At 46.1% G+C, this 11,350-nt stretch overlaps 1 pseudogene; it reads right to left on the reverse strand.

Annotated features, from left to right (window-relative positions):
• Positions 1–1,149: 1,149 nt before the first annotated feature.
• LOC112469857 lies at positions 1,150–1,268 on the reverse strand (annotated as a pseudogene).
• Positions 1,269–11,350: the final 10,082 nt, after the last annotated feature.

Raw genomic sequence — 11,350 nt, forward strand, 5'->3', positions numbered from 1 at the left:
GCATGGCCGGGTAGGCTGTCTGCTCCACAACTCCAGGTTCCAGCCACCGAGACAGCTGGACCAGTGAGTGGCATGTACTGAGACTGGGCTACGCGGCAGCCCTTTGTTAAGTGCTGTGGCTGAAATGCGCATAAGGGGATCTAGAAACACGAGTGAGAGGGTTATGTTTCTGGCTCTCCATGTGCGCGTATGGCATGGGGGAGATAAATATCACTATTTATTCTGTCAATATCTCCTCTAGACCGTCATTCTACATCTCTCTCCTCTTTCTCTGGCAAGAATTCTCATTTTTTGATAGAGCATCATAATTTCTAGAATGATTCTTGGCCCCATAATTTTTGACATGCATAAGACTTGGCAGACGCACAAGAAAATGAGGTCATTTTACAAAAACCTTATAATGATTGAAACCTGTGCTTTCTATGGCGGACAGCAAGGCGGGAGTGGGGGAGGGGGTGTAACCTAGAATGTGATTATGTCAGTGGAAGCACCCAAGGTAGGAACCTCTCCTCCCTGGGGATTTGTGATGACAGGGACCTTTTACTCCTGTGAAGGGGTTTCATGCCATTGATAGGAAGCCGTGTATCTCCATGCTGGGAGGATGGCTGGACTGGTCTGCTTTGCTCTTCCCAGCTGCTTTGCACATAAAATCTGAGTGAGGTTCTTTTAGAAAGGCATTTAACACTGAAGCCAAAGGACCACTCTCTGGCTCACACATACCTGGGAGTAGGGCAGGGGTGTCCATCCTAAGCGGGAGGTCAGTTGTCCCTAGTAACATTGGCGGCCTGGGGAATAAGCTGAGAGAGAGCCCTCTCATCCTGCCCTCTGGAGTGACCGACCAATTCCCACTCTCTCCAGGCCCACAGATTAACAGCTGCAGTTCTCGCCCCACCTAGACTGCTGAGACCTGGGAGTCACCTTCTGCCAGGAATGCCTTGAGAAGGAGGTTTTTCCAGCACTACACAGAACAGTGTGCTTATCCAACAACTGTTTTCTGATTAAAAAGAAGACATCTCCCTGGGCGTCCAAACCTTCTCTATGGGAAGCCTATCTTACTGGTGCTATTTTTTAAAATCTAATTAATTAATTAATCAATCAATCTATCTATCTATTTATTTGTTTGTTTGTTTTTTGTTTGTTTATTTTTAATGCCAACAGCACCTGGTATTCCCAGGTGGTCTCCCCCTCAAGTACTAACCAGGCCTGACCCTGCTTAGCTTTTGAGATCAGATGAGATAGGGCACATTCAGGGTGACATAGCCATAGTACTGGTGCTATTTTTAAATGTAGCCTCCATGTGTCAGCTATAGAGGTGTGCTGGGAGTGTAGGTGTGGTACTTGCTGTGAGGATGCAAAAAGGAGACCTCTTTTTGGTCTGCTCAAAACATTTCTATTGTAGGGGTACAGACCACATGCAAATGAAGAGAGGAGAGTGTGGCGCTAAGTGTGGGGTGCTGGAAAGGACCAACGACACTAGCATCTGGTTTTAGTTCTGTCTCTAATGTTAATAATGCTCAGGTCCTTGGCCAGATCATAGCACTTCTCTGCTTTGGGGTTTTTGTCTGTTGATATGGGATTGATGTCTGCCTACCTCTTGGGGTCAAGATAGATAAAAGTATCCGAGGAAAGCTAAAAGCTAAAGCACAATAGGATTATTGTTATTTTGCTGTAGAGTCAATGTTGGATTTTTCTTTCTTGTGAGCCCTAATACTATTCAACATGATGCATGCGAAAAGACCAATAAATTCATCCAACCAATGCATATTAAGAAACTATTATGTGCCAGGAATTGGATTAGCCACTGAGAATATAAAGGCGAATATTACATGATTTCTGCTTTCAAATTTGCTAAATATTAAGTGCTTTGTATTTACGCTGTGTACAGATGAGTTAACCAATTAATGGCATTCACTTCTATCTGCCTTTGGAACTCAGACTTGACATATAAGCCACCCTCCCCCTCACACACATACACACTTGTCCTCCCTCCTTTCCAGAACTGTGACCCCCTACCTACAGTTATTGCTCTTCTGAGATGCACTGGGGCATGGCACAGAGGCCACCCCAGATTGCACAGTTAGCATGACATGTCTTGTAGGTAAAAGAGGTCTCGGTACTGTCAACATGTGAAACTTTAAGGGTCTTATTGGGGTGGTTCAGGGGGGAAAGAGGAAGCCTGGAATCAATCATACCTGGGTTTGAGCCCCAACCCTGCCGGTTATTGATTTTATTAATCATGTTACCTTCAGCAAGACCGAGCCTCAGATTCTCTGCTTACAAAGTCTCCCCGACCTCAGAGTGTTCTCCGAGAATTAATGAGATCCCAATGGCAGAGTCAGACAGAGAAGGAGCTTCCCAATGCCTGAATATCTTATTAATCTTACTTAGAAATAGTGAAAGTCAACCATTCATTCATTGCACAAGCATTTACTGAGCACCTACTACATTCTAGGCTCTGTTCCAGATGTGAGATATAGCAGTGAGCAACCCAACAAGGTCCCTGCTCTCGTGGATCTCATCTTCCAGCCTCAGTGTTCTGTATCACAGGATTTTCCTCAAGGACATAAGGAACCTTGAAATCCCAAACAAGCATACTGACTTGGTCTTGTTCCTCTGACATGGAATAGCTGGGCTTTATTCTATAAACACCACCTTATTTTAACTGCTGTCTGACATCTGGGAAAGAATGAAGTCATGATTTAGATCTTAACTGTTCTCAGTGTTTGCTTTCCAAATGAAATAGTTGCTCTCAAGTTGCTCCAAACAGAGTGCCTGTGAGGGTCCCACAGACAGAAAAAGCATGTGATACGGCAAGTGTCTCATCCACAGCTGCCAGCATGGGGGCATTAAGAAGCGCACTGCCCATCGGTTCTTGTGGACCCACGCAGGCAGGCACCTGGCCACACCTTCACCTAGAGCCAAGCAGCTGTGCCAGGCCCACTCGCAGCTCTGTCAGCTCAGAGGGGCTCATCTGGGAGCCCTTCTGGTGGCCTACAGACCCATTCTGGACCCTCTTCTCTTCCCTGTCTCCAACCTCCTTAGGATTTCCAGAGGTGAGAGAAGAACCTTCCTTACAAATCTCTACCTTACCTGGTGCTTCTGGGGGGATTTTACTGGCAACCTAGCCTCATGTCTTTCTGGTGAGCTGCTGGAGTGACCAGCAGGCCTCTTGGGGGCAGGGGGTGTAGCAGGCAGAGCAAATAGCCATTCCTCCTTGAACCCTAAAAGAAAGAGAGTGAAGAGGCCTCGGGTTTGTTTTCTGTTCCAAAGAAGCCTATAAGGACATTGACTTTGTGACTCAGTTCTTATCTGTAAAATTGAGGAAATGATGCTTTACATTTCCAGAGAAGGGCAAGTGAGGAATCAAATGTGGAGACTAATCTGTAATAGCCATCATGCCCTTTGACATTCCAGTTCTGCCACCGACCGTCTGCAGGACCTTGTGCGAGCCCTGCCCCAGTCTCCATACCTGCCTCTGTGGAATTGGGTTCAGTGCCTTGCAGCCTCTGTGAGGATTATGGTATACAGAGCCATGGAGTGACCAGGTGACCCCCAGAAATGGAGGTATTGCCTTGCTCCTATAAAGGGGCTTCAAAAGCTCCCGGAAAGCAGATTCGCCTCCTTTTAAGCAAAATGAATTGATAGAGACAATAAGCTATGTCTTCACCAGTTTCAGTATTTTTACTGAAAATACTGAAAGAGCCATTGTATCAGAGAAGAGGAAATAAGATTTGACCTAGATATATTTCATTTTACCAACCTGGCCTCAGGGAAACTTCTTGGCCAACATCCTCCTCCTTTAAAACCTTGTGGGACCTCTGAGATTTTCCTCTGTCCCTGGAGAAGCTTCGTCTACTTGGCAGAAAATCTTTGCTGGCCAAGGAGCCCAGTGAGGGGTGAGTTGCTGTGTGAGGGTTGGGGCAGCTGAGAAGCATCTGGTGCATTGTCTTTCAGGACTGGGAGCCCATAATAAACATCCCGTCCCTCTGCCCACACGGAAATACCATATACCTCGCAATTAAAGCCACGCTCCCATGATCCTTTCCTGTTTTCTCAAATGCGTGTTTGGGGCCCAGGATATTCAGCATTCTCTATGGCTGAACCTGGCTAGACCTGTCTGACTAATGCTCTGGGGACAGGTCTGTGCAGTCCAACTGCTGCAGTAGCAGAATAAATATTTTGAGAGCTCCAATTTGGAACCATTTGCAGTGAAGTCACCACTCTGGCTTGGGTCAGAAAGTAAGAGAAGAAAACCCCACTCTTGTGAGCACACATCTACATTTCTCGCTCAGACCCTAGTAGCATATGTGGCACTGGTGGGCTGCTGGGCTGGACCAGGTGCAGGGCATTGTCTGTCTAATAAAGTATTTAAGCATTGCCTGCCCCTCAGGGCACAGCAGCACATAGGGCAATCTCATTAAGCAGCTGTGGAGGCTAGGGAAGTGGTGGCCACATTTTGAGCACAGGTGCAGGCAGCAAAATCCTCTCTCCTTACAGTTGCTGGCCTCTCCAAGTCAATAAGGCCTGCTCATTAGCCCTAAAACAGAGGCAAAGGAAAGAGGTGCAGTGCAGGCTCTGCCTGCATCCTAATCCCTTCTGACTCTACCCACAATACACACATTTCTTTTGGTAGGCTCTGGGATTGGAGGTGCGGGGCACTAGCTTCAGCAAACTGGAGCCAGGAATGTGTCAAGTGAAGCAACCACAGCAGAGGGCAAATCGATCTGGCACCCCTGTGTGACAGGAAGTCTGATTTGCGTTCCAACTCCTCCGCTGTGCCTGCATTCTAATCCCTTCTGACTCTACCCACAATACACACATTTCTTTTGGTAGGCTCTGGGATTGGAGGTGCGGGGCACTAGCTTCAGCAAACTGGAGCCAGGAATGTGTCAAGGGAAGCAACCACAGCAGAGGGCAAATCGATCTGGCACCCCTGTGTGACAGGATGTCTGATTCGCGTTCCAACTCCTCCGGGAAGCCTTCCTTGACTTCTCCAGAGAAGACGGATTACTACTCCTTGGAGACCTACACAGTGTGGATAGCCTGGACCATAAATGGACCCACAGTTAGTAACACAGTGTGCCTGGCCCCAAATCCCAGCTCTACTATTCACTAGATGTGTGACTTTGGGTAAGTTACTTCTCTCTACCTCATTCCTTTAGTTATATAGTGAAAATGCCTATTGCACAGAGTTGGAGGACATGATTTAATACACATAAAGTGCTTAAAGCAGAGCCTTGCATAGAAGGAGCCCTGGACATGAGGCCGCTATTATAATCACATAACATTTTTGTGATTAAATTATACATAACAAAAATTAGCACTTAAATCATTTTAAGTGTATGGTTCAGTGGCATTAAGTACATTTGCACTGTTGTGCAACCATTGCCATTATCCATCTCCAGAACTTTTTCATCACCCCAAATTGAAGCTCTGCCCCATTAAACAGTAGCTCCCCATTACCACCCTCGCCCCAGCCTCTAGTAACCTCTATTCTACTTTCTGTCTCCAATTATAACTTTCGATTATAAAGTATCTTATTTTCTTTAACCAACAAATACTTATTGAACACTTACTTTGCACCTGAACTGGAATAGAATGTAGGGACGTTGTGGTCATCAGAATTGATGGAGTTCGTGCCTTCATGGAGCTTATGTTTTGTAGGTTGAGACCGTAATAAGCAAATACACAAGGCAATCTTAGAGATGCATGTTTCTGTTGGGAAAAATTATATAGTACTTAGAAATAGGCAAAAGAGAGTTCAATGTGTCCTTTCAAAGTCATACGTGGGCTTTGTTTAACAGCACCACCTAAAGATTATTTAATGCTCCAGAGGAGGTACCTGTGTTTGATTTACCCATGTGCTATTTGATTACCGAGCTCAGCCATGGAGAAGTTACATGTTAACTTGCAGTTTTCTAGCCAGTAGAAAGGACTATCCCAAATGTTATGGTTTTATTATCCTGTAGGACAATAACCACATTTGTATATAACCTAAAATCTAGTAGTATTTTTTCTGTTTTAATGCCCATAAACACTCAACTCCTCAAATGCTCTTGGAGCCAGTATTAAGTAATCTTACTGTTTCCTTCATTGGATCCCTCTCCCAGCCTATGTTTAGCTCGCTGAGGCCAACTGGGACTGATTCATCCTTGCCTGTTTAACCGCTCCAAGCCTGAAGCCAGTTGTTTCTTGCACCAGACCTTTGTCTCAGCCCTGGCTGAAAGACTCTGGGGATGGGGAAGGAGTGTTTTCAGGAAAGGCATGGAGAGGGAGTGGGCAGTGCTGGGCTGGTTAGTTGGGAACCAAGGGGAGTGTCCATTTCTCTCAGGAAGTTTACCTGGGGCCCTGCAGTTGGCTGTGGCCACCAGTGTGTTAGACTCAGGGGACTTGGCTGTGGTCTCTGATCAAGTGAATGTGACCCTGGTAAATGTGACTGATTCCTTCCAGCTCTAAAACCCTCCAGGATTCCCTGAACAACCCCAACACTGCCCTTCAACTCTCCTCTCTTGCACGTAAGCCCGTCCTCAGGGCAGCTCTACGGTACAGCGCCCTCTAGTGGAACTTTGTGTTCTCGCAGTAACCTCTCGGGCTTTTCTGCAGAAACCTAGCCCACTCCAGTCCCCAGAGCTCCTACTGTGAGCCAGGCACTGTCAGCTGCTGTTAGGTGCCTGCAGCAGTGCAAGAGCCAGGGCCAGGCCTGTCTTGTTCACCAGTGCGCCTCAGCGCATATTCCATAGATGTCTTTTTGTAATGAATGAGTGAGGAAACAAACATAAACAAGATGGGGTGTCTGGACTTTAATGAAACCAGTATGAGAACTGTTCTCTGTTACTCCAGAGCACTCCCATGAGCAGAGTTAGTTTATGTCTTTTTAATTAAGCTCCACCTAACAGGCAGCTGTGTATAAAGTACAAGGATTTTGGAGTCAGCCTGCCAAGGTCCTGTTCCTGGCTCCGCCACTCACCAGCTCTGTGATCTTGGGCGTGATACCTAATACTTCTGTGCCTAAATTTCCTCTTTTGTAAAACAGGGATACATCATAGTGTTGTCATGAGGGTTAAAATAGTTAAAATTTGTAAAGTACTTAAGAGAGTGCCTTGCACATACTTTGTGCTTTGTCAGTATTTGTTAAAGAAATAAGGAAAACTTGCTAAGAAATGGAATGATGTCCAAGGCAACAGTGAACTGACTACCTAATGAGGTACTGAGCTGCCCGTAATCACAATGCAATAGCTCTAAGATACTCAATAATAACTATGATCTACTATACACTTAATATAGTCCAGCACTATGCTAGACGCTTTACATTAATTATCCCATTTTGTCTTCATAATAAGCCCGTGAGGCAGGTATTATTATCACCACTTGACACTGGAAATAGAGGCTTTGTGACAAGCTGAGGTCCCTCAGTGCCGAGTGACAGAGCTGTTGATTCTCAGGTGAGTCATGCTCAGAATCCAGGGAACACCTGGGCGCCTGAGGTCATTCGGAGCATGGGAACCTTGGGGAAAGGCAGGTGAGCAGTCTGTGGGCTGAACGGGATAGACACCAGGGCTGGCCACAGCCCATGTCTTGGTGATAAGGATCACTTTGTTCTGAGGCCCTAAGGCAGAGTAAGGGCAGTGGGGGTGGGAAGGCGGAGGCAGCTTTCTCAGCAATCAATAAATCAATCAACCAACCAATCCACCAAAGCAGAGACAGGTTGTATTTGGCAAGTAAAGAAAGAGAAATAAAGGCCCTAGGTGCAAGGAAACATCTCAGCCCAGTGAGGAGGGCTCTCCAGAGCAGGACTGGGTCCCTGGAGAAAAAGAGCTGGAAATCCTGGGGAAGAACAGCAGGTAGATGGAAGGGAAGATATGAGTGGGGGCCTTTCCTTGGAAAAAAGTCAACAAGCCTTTCACAGCAGTAGCAGAGTAGAGGAGATGAATATAGAGACATAATTTAGAAGCAAAGAGGAAAGCCGAGGGGGTTTCGGCCTTTCTCTATAATAAAAAAGGAAATGAGATCATCGAGTTAAAGGCATGAGGGAGCAAGTATGGAGGACTAAGACAAAATTTGGAATAAGCCTCAGCGGGGTGTGCTAGGAGAGCAAGAGCAGCAAAGAATTCTTACTGAGCCACGGGAGGCCCTGCTGGGGAAGGAGGGCAGAAAATCAAGTCTGGCCAGATGCATGGGAAGACAGTTATTAGTATGTAGGGGAGGCCACTCACCCTGCTCCTTAGGCTCCTGGTTTTCCCATGAGAACCCCAAGTTCTGGGGGCTATGGGGGCTGTCCTATCTACCTAAGAATAATTCTTTATCCTGTCCAGTCTTCCAGAAACTCCCAGTGGCCATGAGAACCACCTCCTAAGAGCACATGAAGCCCACCCAATGGCCCCATCAGGATCCTTTGGCTTAAACGTTGGAGCTTCTCTACCCGTCTTTTATAGCTCGTTCCTTCTCCACACTGAGTCTCGGGAAAACATCAGTGACTAGGGAGCGGCACGGCTGCGAAGTCCAGACTGCTTTCTTGGATCGATGTGATACCTCACTTCCAAAGCATTTCCCAGTTATCTCACAGGCCTCTAAGTGGGCATCAGTTGAGCACTGTAACTTCATTTTCCCAGTGGGAAAGCTGACTATATCAGGTTTTGCATCATCTGCTAGAGGCTTCCTGAGCAGTTGTCTTGATATCTTGGCAAGAAGTGTCTAATTTTCCATGCAGTGCTATTTACAATAGCCAAGATTTGGAAGCAACCTAAGTGCCCATCAATAGACAGTTGGATAATGAAGATGTGGTACAAATATACAATGAAATAATGCTCAGACATAAAAAATGAAATCTTACCATTTGCAACAGCACGGATGGACCTAGAGGGTATTATGCTAAGTAAAATTAGTCAGACAGAGAAAGACAAATACCATATGATTTCACTTATATGTGGAATCTAAAGAACAAAATAAACAAAATGAAAACAGACTCATAGATACAGAGAACAAACTGGTGATTGCCAGATGAGAGAGGGGTTGGGGGACTTGGTGGAAAAAGTGAAAGGATTAAGAAGTACAAATTGGCAGTTACAAAATAGTCATGGGGATGTGAAGTACAGCGTAGAGAACATAGTAAGATTGTAATAACTATAGTGCCAGGTGGGTATTAGACTAATTGGGAGATCACGTCATAAGTTATATAAATGTCTAACTACTATGCTGTACACCTGAAACTAACATAAAATAATACTGAATGTCAACTCTAATTTAAAAAGAAAAATTAAATAAAAATAAAAGTGGTATACTAAAAAAAAAAGTGTCTGCTTTTGTGGTCTGTACCTCTGCCATCCCCTACCCTGCAGGGCCACTCCCATCATTACCCTTACAGTGGGGTTCCAGATGGGTATGGCGCAGGGATGGCAAACGCTTGAAACACATCTCATCATGCCCAAACCTGGCACCAGCGATAGATATTAATAATCTATTGTCATGTTTCTCGATAGAGTGCTCCAGGCAGCAGCTTAAAACAATTGCAGTTGAAACTCCCGGTGAATCCTTTTGTCATCCCAAATGTAGCATCTGTGGCTCCAGCACCATTTCCCCTATTGTGCATGAGGTGGATGGCCCCAGGTAAAACTGTGAAGGGGTGAAGTGTGTCTCTGGCCTCTGAGTCCGGCCCCACCACCACACCCACCCCTCCAGAGATTGCTAGAGGTGGTTCTCTCCCAACAGTCATCAGTGCTCTGTCCCATCCAATCTCCTTCGCAGGGTCCCAGGCAGCTAAGCACCGAATGTGATCACTGACTGGCATAATGGGGGAAGCAACCCATAAAGGGTTCTAAGCATAGCCGTACCTCCAGAGCTGACTCTGTCTGAGGCTGTCTTCTTATCTGTAGAGGAGACTATTTATACCCACCTGTGAATCCTTAGACACAGGAATAAAGGTCAGAATGGAAGTGAAGCCCTGTACTTGTCAGACTTTAAAATTGCAATGATTTCTACCAACCTAAGAAAGTCTTATTTGTAATTGCCAGCACCAACCCTCCCAGATGTTTTAACAGGGGACTTTGGGGGCACAACTTTTTTGTCTGAAAGGAATGATTCTGATGGGGCTTTTAACTTGTATAGATATTTTGGGGCAAGCCAGGCCTTGTGGCATTCTTCAAACCCTATCCCATGCTGCCAAAGAACTTACGTTTGTATGGCGTTTAATAGTCGATAAAGGGCCTGCCATTTTCTCTTAAGAGCACCTGTTGCTATTTTAATGGCATCAGTGTTGCTATTTCGATGAGGCTTTGTAACTTTCCTACCTGGTAGACACTGCAAATTCCTCTTTTTCCCTCCTTTTTAATCAAGGGCTCACGATGAAGGGTAGCTAGCTGGGCAGAGGAATATGGTGGGTAAAAGGGCTGTTCAGGGTGAAAATGCTCAGGCTTGGAGCATGGCCCATGTCTGCCCCCAGGGCAGGGAGAGCACAGCCAAGCACAATGGAGGGTTATTTTTAATTTCGAAGATGAAGTGTTTGAGAAACAAACAGCCCGACCCTGGGAAGACCTGCCAAATGAGTGTGGGCCTGGAGATGTCACAGTGAGGCTGCTCACCTCACCCCAGGGCTCTCCAGAAACCAGAGCTGGGTGGCAGTGTGTATTTTTATACAAGCTGACTTGCTGTACCCTCTAAGTGCCACTGAGTCCTGAGAGGATGGAGTGAGAGGCCCAAGCACTGTGACCTTTAAAGCCAGTCAGTGCCTAACCTGAGCTGGTGCCCACTGTCCCTGGAGCTACCCATCTCATATGGCCAGATGGCACCCAACTTCTCCACCTGCTGCCCTCAACCCTACCCCCGCCCCAAACTGCTGAGGGCAACGTTAGGGTATCATTTCTTTCTTTCTTTTTTTTTTTTCTCCTTTCTCCTTCTTTCCTTCCTTTACTTTTTGTAACACAAATAATTCTTTGTAGAAAAATTAAAAAATCAAGATAAACAAAAAAGAAAATTTCTATAACCCCCATGACCCCTCTCCCAGTGTGGGTGGGTTGAGGACCGGCACTTGTGAATATTTGGCAGGTATTTGCTCTGACTTCTTTCTATGCATATTCACACAGAAGGTATTTATTTTTTTCAAAACATGAACTCCCACCCAAGGCCTGGCACAGAGGAAAGAAACCAGGACTGAAGTATTCAGGAAGAATGCTAATGTTATCTCCCAGGGAGGTCTACAGGCTCCGTGGGCGCTCTGTTAGGACACTTACCAGGACACAGTCAGCATGGGGCCTGGCCCCACAGCAGTGTTCATTTACAGGCTCCGTGGGCACTCTGTTAGGACACTACCAGGACACAGTCAGCACAGTGCCTGGCCCCACAGCAGTGTTCAGGACGA

Source organism: Pteropus alecto, unplaced genomic scaffold (assembly GCF_000325575.1).
Source record: "Pteropus alecto unplaced genomic scaffold, ASM32557v1 scaffold86, whole genome shotgun sequence".
NCBI classification, from domain to species: Eukaryota; Metazoa; Chordata; class Mammalia; order Chiroptera; family Pteropodidae; genus Pteropus; species Pteropus alecto.